The 18,863-nt window shown below is 38.1% G+C and overlaps 1 protein-coding gene across 1 annotated transcript in view; it reads left to right on the plus strand.

The window, feature by feature from the left end:
- Positions 1 to 265: 265 nt before the first annotated feature.
- The window catches only part of SLC4A10 (solute carrier family 4 member 10), a 167,657-nt gene continuing 149,059 nt past the window's right edge, over positions 266 to 18,863 (plus strand). Inside the window, exon 1 of the mRNA XM_038143541.1 lies at positions 266 to 285. The gene's annotated coding sequence lies outside the window, so the exon portion shown is untranslated. The remainder of the gene's footprint in view (positions 286 to 18,863) is intronic.

Raw genomic sequence — 18,863 nt, forward strand, 5'->3', positions numbered from 1 at the left:
GGCTCTGTGCTGTGAGGGCTGCTAGGACCTCATCTATGGCAAGGTCAAATTCCTTTGATCACTCTGCAGGAGTCAATGGCTGATTTAATGCTTGCACTTCGCATTCAGAAAGTGCATGCTTGTATTCACTGTTTAAGTGCACTTAAAGAAAGATGTTACATATGTGTGTTCTTCTCCCCAAGGTCAGAATGCAAGGGCAAAGAAGAACCAGCACAATTGTATCCGTAGCAAGTGTGAGCGGAGGCCAGGCTTGAAAAGAAGAAGGAACATTCCCTGCTGTCTGGGGTAGGTTCCCTACCATGGTGGTAAGCACAGTGAAATGATCTTTCATAGTTTTCAGGAGAGAAATCAGATTAGTTCTTCTGATGACACAAAGTTTACCAGGGGCTCCATAGAAATAACAAGGTGGACTAGAAAGGTAACAGCTAAGATACGTGGAAGTAAAAAATCTTAAAAGATTTAAATGAAATCTGATTGTTTCCTTAAGAACAACTCAAATTGTGATCATGTCTGAAAAGCAGCAATATACCAAACAGCTTGCTCCAAATTAAAAAGGATTTAATTTGTAACACAAATGTATGTCCAATTATTTCCATATTTCTGACCAGTGTGTATTCTGAGCTAAGTGCTAAGCATAACTTGGTGCCCATGGCTGCATCTGGGCTTCCTTTGGATAAGGACTGTGTGGGCTTTTGAACAATAGTGTGCCAAGCAATGTATTATGAATCCTAATTGTTTTAGAAAACTGTTGTTCTTTTTCTTCAGCAAATACTGTCATATCCACATTATTAACATAGATATATATAATCATTTTGAAAATCATTCTCGGTTTGAAGAATTCTAATGCTTCATACGGTGATTATGCAAAAGTCTCATGTATAAGCAATACCGATGTTACTGGAAGCGCCTCTTACAGAGTCCAAATATAGCAGATCAAATCAAAACTGTGCTACATCTTAAGCAACTGTTGACCCATTTCCATATCAAATTGGTTTCTGTTATAGAAGACTTTGCTTTTTCTTTTAGAGATATTTACTTGCACTGTTCTAGCTCAAGTATAGTAACAGCACATTTAATTCTAAGGTCATTTAATAATCAGTCAATTGTTTTGTTGTTTTTAACTCGGTTTATTAACAATTTACTAATTAAGAGACTGTCATAATAAAAAGCTTGTTTCTGCTCTGTGGTGTATGAATGTACCACCGGCTCCTGTAAAATCAGTTGCCATGATTCAGCACACGCAGGAAGCTGGTGCTAGGTGCTATGCCATGTGCAGGATGCCCACCAGTTGGCTTGATAAGCTCAGTCCTAAATATCTAACTTAAATAAACTGAGGCGAGGAAATTCTATTTTAAAATTTTCACTTTGCCCCTTGTTTATCCTGCTTTTTTTGGGGGGAAGGCAAGGGGTGGGGGGATCAGCACAATTAATAGACTATGGTATATCAGTCAAATTCGAGAGATTTCTATAAATACCTAGAGTAGGAAGAAGGTGAGTTGTTAGAGGTGTAACTTGTTTGTGTCACTTTGTTAGAACATTAGCAGCATCTCAACATAGATTTCTTTTTTGGCTTCTAATGGTCTATTCATTTCACCAGGGAGAGGATGGGGAGAATATGCTGCTGCAGTTTCTCTGGCCTGAACTGCCATTCCCTTTGGTGGCTCCTGGAGTCTCCCTGGGCGGCAGCGGTCCCTCTGGCGGGGATTGCTGCCAGAGCTGACTCTCTCTGCTGCCACGTTTCCTGCAGCTGTGCCATTGTGTGTGGACATCCGTGTAGGTGACGCTGCTGAATAGTAAATCTCAGGCCCAAGTAACGTTCTAAAGCAGGATTTACTTCTTGCACAAAAAATTTATAGCCCAGGCAGCAGGCCAGCCGAGACTGCAGCAGGCTTGCCAGTGCCTGTGCTCCAAATAGTCTATTATGTTGTATATGATCAAGCCACACCTACAGAATTAATTACATAGTCTGAACAATATTTGAATGTTGCTAGTAAATTTGCCTTTTTCCAATGGTTGGTATTTTTTTTATTTTTATGTGTGCATAAAAGTCTAAGCATCTTAGATAACAAGATGCTTGTTTAACACGTAAGTGCTATTCACACTATAAATACCACAGTAAATAACATTATTTGAAGAACAAATGTAATAGATTATTTAGGTGATTTTGATACCTTAACAGTGGTTCTTTGCTGAAGTCATGGATTTTTTTTGTCATCGGTAACTGAGCAAATGTGCAAGGATAATTTTTAAACTTAGTATATTTGTACTTTTGCAGTCGTTCCTTTGAAAAGTGTTTTCTAGTAATTTGGGACAGCAGTGGTAACATCAGAATTTTTAGAAATAACTAAACATTTTTTCTGGGGATATGGTTTTACATGCCACCTCTCAAAAGACATTTCTGATCTATGTTAGCAGAAGCTATTCTTTCCTCCCCAGGCTCCACATCGGGATGTTAAATATAGAAATGACAAACATGTGTGGTTTAATGTCTCATGTCAAAGATGATGCCTTCAGAAAGCACAGCCGTTTCCATTACAATGCCAGGGCAGAGTACAGTATTAGCTGACAGGCATGAGAATGTTTTACAAGGTCTATCCTCATGGCAGAACTGGCAGGTTACAGCCTGCTCCAGCCTCCCTGGAGCTCCTGCTCCTCAGGGGTGCTGAGCTCTGTGTCCTCCACCTCTGCAGTGGACTGCCAGGAGCATGGGTCTGTTGATGGCCTGGTGGGCCATGAGAAAAATTGCCTGTCCTGACAATAATCTGTAAGGGAACATTTTCATAACAGAGAATACAGATTTTTGGAAATGGCTTTTTAGATGGAGGAAGTTTGATTGAAGAAGAAAGCAATGCCAGGAAATGTAGCTAATTCCTGAAGGTTGCTTTCCAGGCTGGTATTCCAGCTTTATGTTAACATGTGTATCAGGTTGGTCTCACAACTGGACAGTTTTAGATCCTCTTGGTCTTACTGATAAGCCTTTTAAGGCAGAAGGACTCAAGTTTGTTGTTGACTTGTTCCTGTTAGAAACCCAAACATCCTGATGGAAACTCAAAACCTGTGAGGCTTTGAAGTTACTGTGCAAGACAGGGCTTATCATCTCCAAGTTTCTCAGAGTAAGTGGCCTGTTATAATTCCCTTCACTGTTGATTATCAGGCCTATTGTAACTATAAATGGCCATGATTAATTATAGTATTGAAACTGGAATTTTACAGGGCCAGAGAAACAAAACTTACCTTTGTAATCTTGCTTTAGGTTATCTCTGGCTGCAGACTGTTAGTATGCTAGATGTATTTGGGAATTTTAGGGCAAATGCCAGCTAGAGGAAACCTCAATTTAGGCTTAGGTATCCAGCATTTCATCTCTGTGGATAACAAATCTATTTGAAAGCAGGGAAAGAGAAACAAATGCTTTCATAAATCAAAAGTAGTATTCTCCAGCTGGAATCCTGTTATACATCATCAGACACAAAAAATACTATTTTTAGTGAACTCCTCAAATTAATGGCTTTTTTTGAAATGTTCCACTGCATTTGGCAAAATGAAGAAAAGAATCCCATGTAATTGAAAAATTCTTTGGAATAAATAAAACAGCTGCTATTAGCATTTAGCTTTGTATATCATAAAACCTATTTATGTTCAGGTTTGGTGATTATGCAACTTGAGTCATTCTGAAATCAGAGACATGGGTCTGAATCATAACTAAACAACTCACTTTTGTTTTCCTTTGGGGATCTTCAGCCTGGCTTTGTTCAATGAAACTGAATATGCCACATTAGAGCACAAGCAGATGATTACCAACAATGTTTATTGATGCTACCACTAAGAGAAAATGGCAGACTGATATAAAATAAAGAGACTTAGCAGATGGGATATTGGCATTTGAATTGGTTGAAAAAGATTACTGATTTTACCCCAAACCTGCCCTTTTATGAACATTACTATATCATCGCTTGTTGTAGAACTGTAAATCATATTCATCCTTTCAAAATTATTTCCTATTCCAACTCAGAGTATTTATTATTATATATACAAACAAGATTTTATTATCAGGGGAATCTAATGCCTTGCTAGAGCTTCTGTCAGCACTGACTTGAGACATCAGCTGCCAGCAGAGAAAGTTAGATTAAAAGAAACGTTTATTGTTTCTAGGCATCCCCTTAATATAAAACCAGCAAAAACAGATCTGCAAACATAATTAGACACATGGCTCTAATTGAAATCAATGGGAATTAGAAGCAACATCAAGGAGCCTGCCTTTCAGTAAGCTCCTGTGACTGAGCAGTGCTGAGAACCGTATGAGTCTTGAAAAGGGATTCAGATAGCCCAGATTAGGGGCAGAGCTGAGACCTGCCTTGAGTCTGCTAAAAACAAAATGCAGATGTAGCATAGGCTAGGATAAGTGTAAGAAATTAGGGAGTTTAGGCTCTCTGAATGTGGCTCTAAGTGCTTAAATAAGGCTGTAAGGTCTTGATGATGGCAATTTTCATGGACTCCAAGCTAGTGTGAGGAGCCATGTGATGATTGATTAGTATTTTGGTTTTAACATTGAGCATTTTGTGCTATGAACATCCAGCAAGCCCTGCAGGCTTCATTACCCTTTGTTGTGGGTCAAGACATGTTCTTTACGGGTAGGTCACCAAAACAGTCTGGACTAATCAATATTTGTTCTGGAGGCTTTTTGCATTGGATATGGTTCTTGATGTATTTGAATTAACAATGACCCTTAGTACCCAGGATGATTCATCACAATTGCCAATGCATATTTATAGCAGCAAAAATTCATTCAGTGCTAGTCAAGGAAATCGTGTGTGAATTTAAGTCCAGTTGGCAAGGTAGTACAGTATCTGAAATGTTGGCTGTGCAGCAGCTGTCATTCTATGCCAATCTATTCTATCATACAGTAAGCAGGTGGCTCACACATATTGTTTTTACTACATATCATTTTAATTTTGCAATGTCTCACTGAAATAGGAAATGTGTGCTACTGATTTCAATAAGATTTTCTTTATTGAAGCCAGGAGAGCATGTTAATAGCATGCAGCAATTTACAGTATAGTTAAAGTAATACAGCAGCTGGTGAACCTGTTTATTCCCTATGGCTGTAGTTGTATATCAGTCTTAAGTGTAGCTAATTAACTTCTATTCATTAGAGATTTTACATAAATTCAAGCAGAAAAGAGAAGACAAGCCTCAAACAGTTTGTGTTCCTTCAGCACCCTTTTGTGATGCCATACTGCAGCAGCCCATCTTCTCTGGCAGACACGTGATGTCCTCAGGCCAGCCGAGGGGGACTTTGTGCTCTTCCGTGTTTCTGAGATTGGCAATTTTTTTGAGGGCTTAATCTGCTAAAGGAACTGTCTTTATTGTGATGCTTCATGCTAGCTGTTGTGTGTGATGATGGTATCTCCATGTATTATAAATAACATTTCTCACAATGCAGCCCTTTGGTGATTTGCCCCTTGCCAGCATTAGTGTTTGTGTAGTTCAGGTGAGGCTGGCAGGGCAGGGTGTGACAGCATCCCCTATGGGCAGTCTGAGCATCCCTGTGCAAAATGTTTCCAGTATTTTATGGTAACTTTGGCTTGTTTGATTCTCAGGATGTTTCTTAACCTCATCTTATTTTGTTTGGACAAATAATGTTTTTCTTTTGCAATAAGCAGGAACTCCTACTCAGTTTTAGTTTCTGTTCACGATTTTAGTTTTTGTATATTTTTTGGACTGGGAGAAAATATTTTTTTCTCTGATTGTAACTTCTATTTATGTTATGGAAACTTCTTGTAAGACATTTCTTTTTGTGGAAATTACTGTTGATAGATCTGATATTTTTTTCTCGGCTAGTTTTTGGTTTGTCTTTCATTTAGAAAGGATATTGATAGCAGAATTTATTTTGGCAAGGTGTTTCAAAAGTGTATTGTCTGAGGGTTTTTTTAGGTTAAAAAAAAGAAAATACCCATCCTAAAATAACAAAAATAATTAATGTGAATCAGGAAGGAGGAAGAGGCAGAATAAAGAAATATACTATATGGGATTGCTTCCATCTCTTAGGTTAAATTCAAGACATGTATTTTGGTGAAGATGAGTTTTTGCCCAGGTGAGCCACAAAGCAGTAATAACTTACCTGACTTCTCCCAATAGTTTTTTACATTGTCCCATTCTCTTTGTGTTCACTTGCTCCTTCTTCTCCTTGCATGTGTTTGCTGAATGTCTCTTCTTGCTTCCTCCGACTTTGTCTTGTCTCCTATGTCCTGCAAAGTTCTTTCACTCTCCCCTCCTCTTCTGGCAATTTCTTTACTTTTCATGGCCGTGACATGCCATTTCAGGCTGAATGTCCATTTCCTCCGAAAATCCCACTGCGGCTTTTCAACAGAAGCATTGAGGCTAAGGCTGAGACCAAACGAAGGCTTAACATCAGCCTCTTTTCTAAAATCCGCTGTTCTCTATGAATTAGTCGAGTACCATTCCGCTTCGTTTCAAGCTGCTGGGCGCCCTGGTGGAGCAGCTCCCTGCAGTTGTGCCATTTGAACACTGAGTGGCACTAAAGCCCACGGCACCGGCAGCACAAGGTATTCCAGGATAGGTCTTTAACCTAGGAGGATGCAAACGACTAGGTAACAGCTGAGACTGTTTTTTGTATGACTGGGAAGGGAGGTTTTATAGATGAAACAGACACACACACATCCTACGTCTCTTAGACATGTTGCCTCTCGAGCTACTTTTGAGGAGAAATTTATCTTAAGCTTTGCTAAGGGATCGTTCTGGAACTGCTGAAGAATTCTGGCTTTTTCTTTTTTTTTTTTTTTTAAAATTTGTTGACCTTACTTTTTAGCTTCAGGCAGATGCAATATATTAAAAAGAAGCCATTCTTCTGGAAGTCCTGTATCAATGTGAAATTAAGATACAATCGCTCAGTTTGGTTAGCTCAGAGAAAGCATGGAAAAAAGCCGAATGCTGTAAGTAATGTTGAACGACCACTATGTTGCTTTTAAAAATTACTTGTGGTCAACAATTCATATTTTGCAATACCCCATGGTTCTGGGGAAATTCTGTACTATTTAAAGTTATCTGAGACCAGCTCCTATCTGCTTTAAAGGTACAGTTTCACCAAAGGCCTTAAATCTTCCTTCAAAAAGAAATAGCTCCTGCTTTTCTTGTAGGAACCCTGTTTTTTGACTAGCCCATGACATGAATGTCACATTCAGTTTTCTTGAGGTCAAGATCATCTGTGCTTTACTTGAACAAAACATCTGGGACTTGACCTTAGACAGCTGCATTTTGTGTTTGACAATTTTTACTGGCACTGGAAATGCCAGTAAAATCCAGCCCCAAGTCAGGGCTGGGTTTGGCACTTGGCCCTCAATCACTGTGCTGAGGGCAAGACTAAATTACCATCTCTGACCTGAAATTCTGGAGGTGTAGTTGCAGTATGTGCTTAAAAGTGGAACTCTGGGGAAAACCATCAGTTGTAGGCATAGTGTGATGGGCTTGTTTCAAGGTGTGACTTAGATGCAGCAAACATACAAGGCAAATGAAAACTAACTATAGAAATTGCTTCTATCCCTCTTCTTATTTTTCCATCTTTCCCTATGATACTGCAGCCGTTCAAACTTACTTAATCTTAGTGCACTTAACCAGTTTCTGAGTGTCACATAGAATTGGCTTTGTTTTCTAATCCTGTTTGAAGGGGGATGGGACACATGGTTATATGGGTATCTTACTGTTTTTCTTAGTTGATCAAACTTCAGTTATTAATTTATGTATACAAGTGACACTCACTATTAATTTAGTTACTGATCCGACTGTGTATTACTAATTGGAGTGGTACCTCATTTCTCTTCATGGCTGGCAGAGAGTTGTTAGATACAGAAGGATTTTAAGTGGGCAGGGAGTGATAGTTAGTGGCATGCATTACTTTTTGTCACCTTTCATCTGCGCCGTGCTGCACTGCCTTGCTTCTTCACACCACTTTGAGGCAGGTAAGAACTTCTTCCATTTAAGTGAAACTGGGTCAGCTGGATAAGGTCTGGCATCATCTGGAAAAACTAACAGTTTCCATAATTATCTATATACACTTTGAGAGGAAAACCCTTAACTTCATGTCTAATTTTGAGGTGGACTTGTAATTAAAAAATATTGCTGTGTCTTGGGTCAATTTTTATTAGGAAAGGGTAAACCAACTTCAGCTTACTGCAGGGTCTTTCTGCTCTGTGTTTTGTGTCAACTTTTTCACTGTCTCTGTGTTAGTGATAGGGGAAGGTGAGACTTCAGAATTCTGCACCTTGTTCGGCAGTATGGAATGAGCCTGCTGCACACTGACACCTCCTTTTCTGTGTCTGGCCACTAGTTAGCAAATATCACAACCCAACCAGTGGCCAATATGCTTTCTGTTGGAAACCTCCCATAATAATGCCATGGAAGAACAACAGTTAATCTGATCTCTTGCATTCATACACTGCAAAGATTGTATGTTTTTACTGCAATTTGCAGTAGAAATATTTTGCAATTTGCAAAAGAAAAAGCTGTACATATATACACACACATATATCTATCTATAAAAATAAATAGCTATCAAAATAATCTTGACTGTATGCAATGGCAGATGAGATTTACAGCAAGGACCCTTTTTTCAAGTGTTCTGAACCTGTCAGGCCTCCATCTGTGGTTACAGAACCAACTTATTCTTATAGCTCTGAATGTTGTGTTTCAGATAATTCACCAATATGTGGACTTTCAGACAAATATGGAATTGCCTTTTGACATTGCTCTAAAGCTCTTTGCTCTAAGGTTCGTGGCTTTGCACAGTTACCAAAAGCTGTGCAAAGTACATTTTGTGAATTGAGACAAGCTGCTCTTGCGATGTAATCATGATTGTGTTAAATGACCATAGATGGTGGCCATATCCCTGTGTCTTGGAGTTCTTCATGCTTTTTCTGCAGATAAAATTTGGACAGTGGATTCTTTCTTTTTTGACAGCAAATTCATTAGTAGTTGGAAAATCTTCCTTTCCTCCTTCTATTTAATATCCCCGGCAGGCGTTTACTACAGGGTGGAAGGTTTTCATGTATTTAAGCCAGCCTGGTGATATGTTCCTGAACTGTCCTGCCTGGAAAATGGGCAATTTATTACAGGCACTTCGTAAGGGAGAGAAAAATGTCTTCCATTAAATTGTTTTTTACTACCTGTAGGCATTAAATTATATTCTTTTCTGATTGATGGTAGCCTTGTGATTTGGCCAAACAGCAGCAATCGACTAAGGTGAAAATGTACTCACCCAAGGGTTTGTGCACAAATGAAAAGAAATGGCAGAACTTGTGACAATTACTCACAAGGGTATCTTGGGGCTAGATTTATCTTTGTTATACAAGCCGTTTTTCTTTTTATGTATTAGAAAATCTGTTTAAATTTTGTTATTCAAATTCAGTATTGAATAAAATATTACAATATGGAATTACATATTGTCACACCTTACAATTTTTCTCATTGTGGGGAAATGCTAAAGCTTCCATGTTGAATTTGCTAAAACCCTTTCCAGTAATTTTTTGAAGTTTTTGAAGATGACCTACAGAATCATGTGGAAATGCAATGGTGCGATCTTCATTGTATTTGCTCCTTTTGAATGTTCTCAAAACATAAACAATCATGGAAGATCTTACAGGGAGTTGCTCATCAGTTAGGCTGTCATGGTAGCTATCAGGGAAATGGAAGTTAGACTAATTCCTCCAGAGAGGGATGGTTTACAGTGTGCTTGGTGCTACTGCAGTTCCCTGCCATCTTAGTAATTTAGATGTGGATCAGATATGATTGAGTGTGCTGCAGTGATAGAAATAGAGTTATACTTTCTGAAATTACACCAAGAAATATAGCAAAATATAAACTATCTCCAATGCTAGGAGCACTGGCATACAAAAAAGTGCTCTTCCCCTAAACATGTTAACCTCCTGTGAACTCTAAATATGATTCAAGTTGTGTAGTTGTAGCTTGGTCTCAGAAACATGAGTCTGGAAACATAAGTTTTCTGTATGGACAGAAAACACCTCTCAGTGTGGTAGGCAAAAGTGTTCACCGCTGAACACGTGCTCTTTTCATGTGGTCTAGCAAAAGGCAGCAAACTTCAAGCAAAATACAGGTTTTGTGAAAGTGGTCCAGGTGTGTTGCCAGACATTAGAGATGTGACTATCTTACAGCTGAGTCCTGCAGGACTATCCTGATGACCATTGATTCTTAGGGCAGGGCAAAACAATTTGTTCTCCTGAGAACTCTCTGACTTCCATGCACTTTCCAGTCTCTCTGTTATAAGTGCTTCTTGAGGTAACTGGGATCAAGAACTGCATTCTTGGTGTCCCTCTTCTCTTGTCTGTGATGCACTACAGCTTCCCCATGACAATTTCCTCTTTTTGGGAATGAAGACACTGGGGGGAAATTGTGCCATGATCCTGTTTTGATGTGCACATGTCAGAGTGGGAGCCACACGGGAGACGAGAAGCTATCTTAGTTCCTTTTGCCAGTTGAGATACTAGTGTCCCACAGTCTCTGTTTGAGATGTTAAGCACAGTTTATATAATAATTTTGGTCAAGGCTTTAATCAGTCCATCCCTGTTTTCTCAACACACAGCCTGACACCAAGGCTGAATTATGTGGCAGTGCCTCAAGGCATTTTTGCAACAGTGCAGTTGTCTCAGTGTGATATTTATGTTTGATGCTTCAGGTGGTCCTGATAACCTCACACTTTCACTTTAATGTGTTTTCATGCATGCAGTGGGAGTATTAGAGGAACTCTGGAAACTTTGGTGGCTTCTGGTCCTGCTGACAGGTGGTAAAATATTTTGCCTGTGTCAACACATTGGCCATGATTTTTAGGAACAGGCAATGATTCCTCAGATTAGAGCATTTCTGGGTGTAATGCAATGACTATGGAGTAAATTTGCAGCTGGGTCCTGACAGTTACAAATCTACTAATAATAGGGTATTTGCAGAAATGTAAAGAGATTGCATGTACTAAATGGCTTCTGTCCCTTTAAAAAATCTATTAGTGGTTTTAAAGACCCTATAAAAAATGAGATACAGAAACCCTACACTCCCTGTCTTAGAAGTCCATAGACATACAGATAAGATTTCTCAGAACTCAAACAGGAGTTGTCTACTGCTTTGGTAAAAGTTAATATAAACCATTTAACCTATATTTTTAATGTCACAAAAATAATTCCTGAATATTGCTGTGTTAGTACTCCTCAGTTTTCTCTTTATAATCAGAATTTTAATATTATATTTTTTTCATCTCAAGGAGGAAAGTGCGGGAGTACTTGAGTTTAAACCTTCTTATCATAAGCATAAGTTTTGAACTCAGTTCTGTGGTTGGTGTGTTTACCTTTGGTCAAAATTGGATAAACAATTGGAATTCAGACATTATGCTGCTATTTACTTTGTAAGTAATCTTTCTTTTTTCATGTGTAATGCAAGACAGCTTGGAGCGGGTTACTCTGACAGTGTTAGATGACTCAAATGTGGCTAAAGGTATCTGAGAAATTTGTGTGAAATCCTTTTGAAGTCTTTGGAGAAGAACAAGTACTCCTAGGTCATGAATCATTTTAAATGTTTACCTTAGGGAGATGTGAGTTATTATAGCTGAGAAATGCCTTTTTCTGTATATGAAATATATATTGTTCTAGTAAATTTAAGCTGACAATGCTGTAAGTATATAATTTGAACAGACAGTTTGTTGATCTTCCTCTGTGTACTGGGGACCCAAAACCAGAGCATTTTTACACATTTCAGATGTGGCTTTGTGAGTGCCAAGGGGAATAATCCCATTCCTGCACTTGCTGGCTGTGATTTTGTTAATTCACCCCATAAAGCTGACCCATCCCAGGTACAGGACTCTGCACTTCTTACTAAGCTTCATGAGGTTTCTGTCAGTCCACTCCTCCAGTTTGCCATGAACTCTCCATGAGCCTCAGGAGGGCTCAGTCTGTCCCATCATGGAGCTCATCAATGTTAAGCACTTGAGCATTAGACACAGGACCCGTCCCAAAAGTGACTGGCTGGAAATGAGAGTCACTTACACACTAACTGTCTGCAGTTAGCTTTTGCATCACTGATCACTACTCTTTAGGCCAAAAGTGTCTTAATAAGGCAAAATTCTTACAAAACCAAGGAACTGGTATCACTGGCTTACATGAGGCTAGTCATTCAGTGAAGATTTCACTTTCTGTGTCCCCACTACCTGCCTGCTGGGGAACATGGATGAACGTGTTCTCTTTGCGCAATTTAAAAGCTGAGCTTTACAGTATTTAAATTTAAAAAGAATAGTTACTTCTTTGTAGCTATTTTTTTCAAATAGTTCCTTTTTAAATTCCTGCTTTTGAATTGAGTTGGCTACTTCAGTAAAGAATGCACTTTCATCTCATAAACCCCATTTGACTGTATTGGAGCTCTGCCAGTTTATGCCAGCTGCTGCTCTTGTGAAATGGCAAGCCAGTCAAGATCCCGGATTTCAGGTAAGATTTTTTTTTGTCTGGAAATGTAGCATGTGAAAAAATAAGAAGAACGTGTATTTCTATTTCATTAGCAGGTCAGTATAAACACAGCAAACGTTTTCCCCTCTATGTAGGGGGTTTGAGCAGCAAAACTGACAAAGGTGGTATTTTGAAACAAAAGAAGCATTTGTAAAGCCAAAACCGTCATCTTTATTAGTAATGCACTACATGTGGATCTAGTTTTTGTGAAAATCTAGTACTGCAAATTATGAAAACAGTAAAACATGCTTGCAATGAACAATTGTCATGTGATGTAATTTCTAAAGCGTTTGTTTTTAAAATCTTGTGTACAGCAAAGAGGCCATTTAGGGTGTAAAAATGTGTGATTAGAAAGTATAGTAAGTGTAGTACATTCAATTTTATATGTTATCTCAGAGATGCTCCCAAAAGAGGAGAAAATGATCTTACCTTCTAAGCAAACTCCATGATACCACGTTTGGGCTCCTATCAATGGTGATGGACAGAGAGGGAACTATATTGTGAGCTCCATACATTACCTGTAGCACTGCTTTGATTTACTGAGAAACTTCCAGGTTATATGCAGTCTAGACTGGGATTTTTATTGAAATAATTGTAATTTTTGGGGCTCTGTTTTCAACATTGTAATTAAAAGATAATTTTCCATGCAGTTTTTTTCCTCTCTCCTTTTTCTCTATTTAGATTTGAAGCGACTTGAATGAACTTTGTATTTGGAAAACCTGAAGAGGAGGTGGGTGCTTTTTCTGCCAGGAGTAATTGATTTGGCTTAAGTAGTGTTGCAAACAATCTCTTCAGTTGCCTGCAATTCAAGACCAAGTTGAAAATCCCAGCAGCTGGGATAACGCATCTTACCCAAGATGTAATGAGAAAAATGGGTACAGCATGACAGCTCAGTGCTTCTCTTTCTGGGACTAGCAGAGATAGCTTTGCTGTCTTAGGTATATGTGCAAAATATTTCTGTTCATGAATTTTATACAGTTATTTCTATAGTTTCACGAATACCAACAGAAAAGCTTCTGTTTGAAGTTTTGTGCCTTTGGCTCAATCACAGTAAGGCCACATGATCAGTCTGGTCTGCTACGGAGGCTGATAAACTCTCTGCTGAAGTGATTATGGTCTAAGGCAAGCACCAGACAAAGAATATGACAAGGATTCCAAAGCTGAAAGTAGATATATGCACTTTGTAACACTGTAGTATGTACTTGCAAATTTCAGATATTGCAAACAAACAAAACCGCGTCCAGCCTCATCCATCTCTCCCAATAACCATCATCTGACCCTGCAGATGCCCCAGTTAGGATCTCTCTCGCGGTGCAGTGCTCAAGGGAACAATCATGTTTCATGAAGTGGAAAACAGGGGATGATCCGCAGGTCAAAGGCTGATGCTCTGGTTTCCTGATGCTGCACTGTCAGGCCAAGTTTTGCAATGTTGTGGTGTTCCTGTGCAAATTGGAAACTTCAGAGGAGCCAGGACAGTGGTGCAGAGGATTAGATGCAGAGAATTAGAAGCACCATAAAGGAAGAGAAATATTTACACAGTGCTATATAAGGAAACCATTCCTCATGCAAGAGGACTTCTGGGCCTCAAAGTAAGACTTGTAGGAAAATCCAACCACTTGAAGCTTAATCTAGATAAATGTTATCTTACATCTGAAAAATAAATGTGTAGTTATATTTTACTGTTAGAGTAACTGAGCAAGAAACAATATATTGTCCCTCCTTGCAGGTTTTAAATTAAGATAGCTTAATCTTTTTGAAGTATTATTTAGGTCAGTGAGTAATCAGGGCCTGATTCAACATATTTTATTTACAAAGCAGGATTAAATGGATGATATGTCTGAGGAATTTCTTTCACTTGAAAAATAAGCCTAGAAAGAGTGGCTATCTTAATAATTAGCAAACTAATATAATTATTAATTACATGTATTATTTTAAGAGTCTCTAACACATCTTAATTTCAGTTTAAAATGTAAAATAGTATTCTCTAATATTGACCTTACAGCAAAAGTCAGAGGCCTAGCTTAGAGTCAGAATACCATAAAATTCATGACCTTTGGTAGAGGATCCATTTTGGGGAAAATTAAGAAAGTAACAAATATTTGGTGCTCTTTACCAACACAGATTGTCTCCCCATGTCATAGGAGTTGTAGTTTTGGGCTGTGGACACAGACATATTTCATTGGCATTACTTCTTTTGGCTGAACAATGTGAGAAGTTATATTAGTGAAACAATTATTAGAGCACTTTTTTCTAATTTGAATGCCAATAGAAAAAAAGAGATTATGTTGCAACTGAAGAATACATCCCCATAGCACTGAATCTTTTTGGATCATATTTCAAATGAATTAACTTAGAGTAAATTATTTCAGGCAGAGTGTATTAGCAAAAGAAAGAGCTGCTAAAGAGCCATTACCACTTTCCAATCAAATGAGAAACATAACTGAGTACCACCTGTCACAAAGGCAGTACAATGATCCAGATGGTTATTTATCTTCATTTAGGGAGGAAGAATGGAGAGAGGAAACACTGCTGCCAGAATTTGTGTTTTTCCCCTCCCCTTTTTTACCTTTTTGTCAGAATAGTTTCTCTAATTACAGAGAAAAAAATGTGTTAGGAATAGGTTATATCGGTGGGATGTTCCTCTCCATATGAAAAGGTAGTTCACATATTTATTTTAGTAGTCCACCCACTTTATTTTGAGAGGTCCACCCATTAGTATTTCATCTTCTATGGTCATTAAGACAAAAAGAGAATGAAAAGGATTCTGACTGCTTGATAGTTATTTTGTTTCCCCCAGAAGCTTAGGAATTAATTTGCGGTTTTACTTGAAATAGGAATAACCTGTAACAAGCTGAAAATAATTTGCAGCTTTCAAAAAGGTTTCCCTTCATTAATGAAATATGTTTATGATAAATATGCACAGTATGAGCATTCAAATTAATGTGTATTGTGCATGCATTTTATTTACCAGTGTATCTGAGGCTTGAGCTTAGGCAGGAATCAAGAGAGGGCAAACTGATCTAACCCCAGTCCTTTCTGATTCTGAATATTGTGTGAAATTGTTCACTATGTTGCTAAAATCTACTGGCAACCACTTTAGGTCTGACAGAGTGCAGGTTCTTTTTGGAATTAAGAACATGCTGAGACTATTGGATGTATATGTAAATGAATGAATTAGGCTTCAAGCATATTTCTGCTATGGGGACATTTAAAAGTAAATAGTTCTCATGTTCAGGTTTGTAACTAACAGCTCTGTGGACTTCACTCTTGCTTAGTAGCAATTCCTACCCCCCTCCATCCTGGTAGAGTGACATATTTTATGGCTAAACTGGGAGATGAGCCAATACTCCCAGGATGTCTTCCTAGAACAGGAATTGTATTCAGAGAAATGGTTTAAATAAAGAATTTATTTTAAATTATAGCTATATACTGGTCACAAAATGAAAACTGACAGAAAAGAATGACAGTAAAAATGTGAGTGGTACTGGGCTAGTAAGTGATGCTAGGATTCTGTGACAGCTTTTATGTGCATATAAAAATACACCCATATATATAGCATCACTTACTATATCAGAATACCTTCTTGGGACTTAGGTGGAGGAAGCGATAATTCTTCACCTTCCTGATAATTTAGAAGTGCTCTTTAGACAAGAAACCCTCTCATCAGCTTGAACTCTGTGATTTCTAGGTCTTTTTCTGCTGCTTCTAATCACACATCTATTTTTGTATAAACAGGGCTATCTCAGTGAGGCTCAAGACAGTGGGAATTATTTACACCCCTGACCATTTTTATGTCAAACCCAGACAGATGGGTATATGCCTCCAAAATCTATACTATAGGCCTACAAAGTACTTTGAGAATGTTCTGAGCCTTTCGAATGTAATTCAGCTTATATACAAAGCATACCCCTTGTGAACAGCTTCTGAGGAACAAAACCTCTCTTCAGCGGGGTTGAACACATTCCCCGTGACTTGGGAGAACATCTGAGATATTGGCTTGCTGCAGGCCAAGGGGGCAAAAGGCAGCTTGAGGAAGGAGAAGAATAAAATTCAACTTTTGCTGTCTTTAATTTCTTATGAAAGCTGACACCAGGCAGGGATCAGGTCAGTTTCTGACATAAATTCAGAATGTTATTGAACAAGAACAATATTTCCCCTTTTTTCTATTGACGTTTGCTTCAGGAGTTTTATCACTATAAAACTGAACATAGAAACACTCACTATTTCATTTATCCAATGCACTAGAAATATATATAAAGAAAAAAAAAACAGTCTGACATAAATATGCCCCAAAATTATTTCTTTGATAGCATCTCCTAAGTATTCTTAATCTTACAACTGAAGTGTATCTGCATGTCATGATTTCACACCTGCTTTTGTGATGAAGTTTCTCCAATTCTTGATGACCTGAGAACTCTCTCTTTTTATACCTTTCATGTACAAAAGCTTGAAAATAACACCTAGTTGTGTACTAAAAGTTGAAACTGGAAACCAAGCCTGCCCTATTTTAAAAGCTTATTCTTTTGGGATGAGAAACGAAATTACTACTGTAATAGAGTAATGCTAACAAAATTGCTGGACATGGAAGTATGGCTTACAATCAGATGCAATAGTGAAAGAAGTGAAGTAAGGCAAAACAGAATTCAAATTCAATTATAAATCAACTAGAGAATAAATATTACTTTCTCTTAATTCTCTTTTTGATGTGATATACTGTGATAATGTTACAAAAATAGCTTAGTTATGTTTGATTAAAAACAGAATTTTCAGCAAGGTCCTTCATCTTTTCCACTTTTGTATATGCAAAGCCCTTGGCTTCGGAGTTTTGGATTCAACATTTTGGACCTTCATACTGAAGCATGTTTGTCACAGCTGCCAAAAGAATGACTCCCACTTTGGCTATCCAAGTGTGGCTTTGTAGCTATGGAAGTCTGTGGTGTTTTTATGTGTGTGAAGCAGGACAATACAGAATAATTTGGAGAGGTTTGTTATTAAACCAACTTTTTCCATATTTCATCTATTTTTCCATAATGGTGAAGTCCTGACTGTAAAGCACTCTGACAAAAAACCTTTGCAAAAACAATTACATGGCTGATCCTAACTCTCTTTGGATGATCCATTCAGTAAATCACTTGTAACTCCTGAGCATGGGGCTTGTGGTCTTGATCCTGTTTTTCACTGTGAATTGTTGGGGGAGCAGTGTCGTGTACACAGTATCTGAGTTGGTTTTGGGCTTTACATTTACTAGATGTGTCTATGTGGATGAGTATGTTTTGAGGGAATATTTTGGGGAGTGAAAAATGTATAAATGCCATTGAGCTTGAAGAACTGCAGTACCTATTGAAAAAATGCTCTTGGACAAGCTTGAGATATTTAGGAGAGAAGACTAAGGTGCTTATACTAATCTTCATTGAAATAAATGTCTGTAGCCTGAAAGCTTTTGGTCTTTCTGACTTTACAGGTGGTATATTCACTTTAAATCTATTTTCTTTAAAGGAGGAAAATCACTTTTAAACACACTCTTTCCCAGCTTCATCATGACTTTCATAGCTTAATTATAAGCTCCTACAAATAGGGTTTTACTGCACAAATGCTGACACAGCCTTAACTCTAGTGACCTGAATGGCCTCCTGTGTTAATTACTGTAGCTCTGTAATCATGTTGTGAAAATACACATCTCGCCTTTGTCCCAGAACCTGGGCCATATCTGTTGTCTGTCTTTCTGTACAGTGTTAAATATATGTGTCACTTCAAAGAAAAAAATCTCAGCTGTAACTCAGAAAAATAGCCCCCTTCTTTGTAAGAATCAGCTTGGACTCCCCTCTCCTTCATACTGCTTCCCCAGCTCTGTGTCTTGCTTGGCTGATGTACAAGTAATTCAACCTGGAAGATCTCTGGGAGACTTGAAGAGCATGTCCCATGGCAGAGGAAATTAATCAGATTTAGTGAAGCTGTTTATTGATCTACTTTTAGACTGCAAAGGATATCCAAAATGTAGGGCATGGCCTGCTGCTTTGGCAAGGAAATTAATTTAACAGGGAGATACAAGTTTACTTGCTAGTGTTTTTTCATAATCAAATCTCTGTCAACTTTGATTTTTATGCACACAGGTTTGGATGGGCTTTTTTTTTTTTTTTGGAAGATTTTCATCAAACTGGGAAGTGATGAAAATATAAACTTCTCTAGCTCAGTTGTTTGTTTTGGTAGGCAGTGTCACACTCATTCTTAGTTCTCCGCAAATACTGTGGAGACTCAACTTCTTATTCCCATTTGTACAGCAAATTTAGGCTTTGACAACCATTTGTGTAGCTTGTTGGGGTTTTGGTATAGCTGAATGTAACCACTGAGATGCAG

This window comes from Motacilla alba, chromosome 7, assembly GCF_015832195.1.
Source record: "Motacilla alba alba isolate MOTALB_02 chromosome 7, Motacilla_alba_V1.0_pri, whole genome shotgun sequence".
NCBI lineage: Eukaryota > Metazoa > Chordata > Aves > Passeriformes > Motacillidae > Motacilla > Motacilla alba.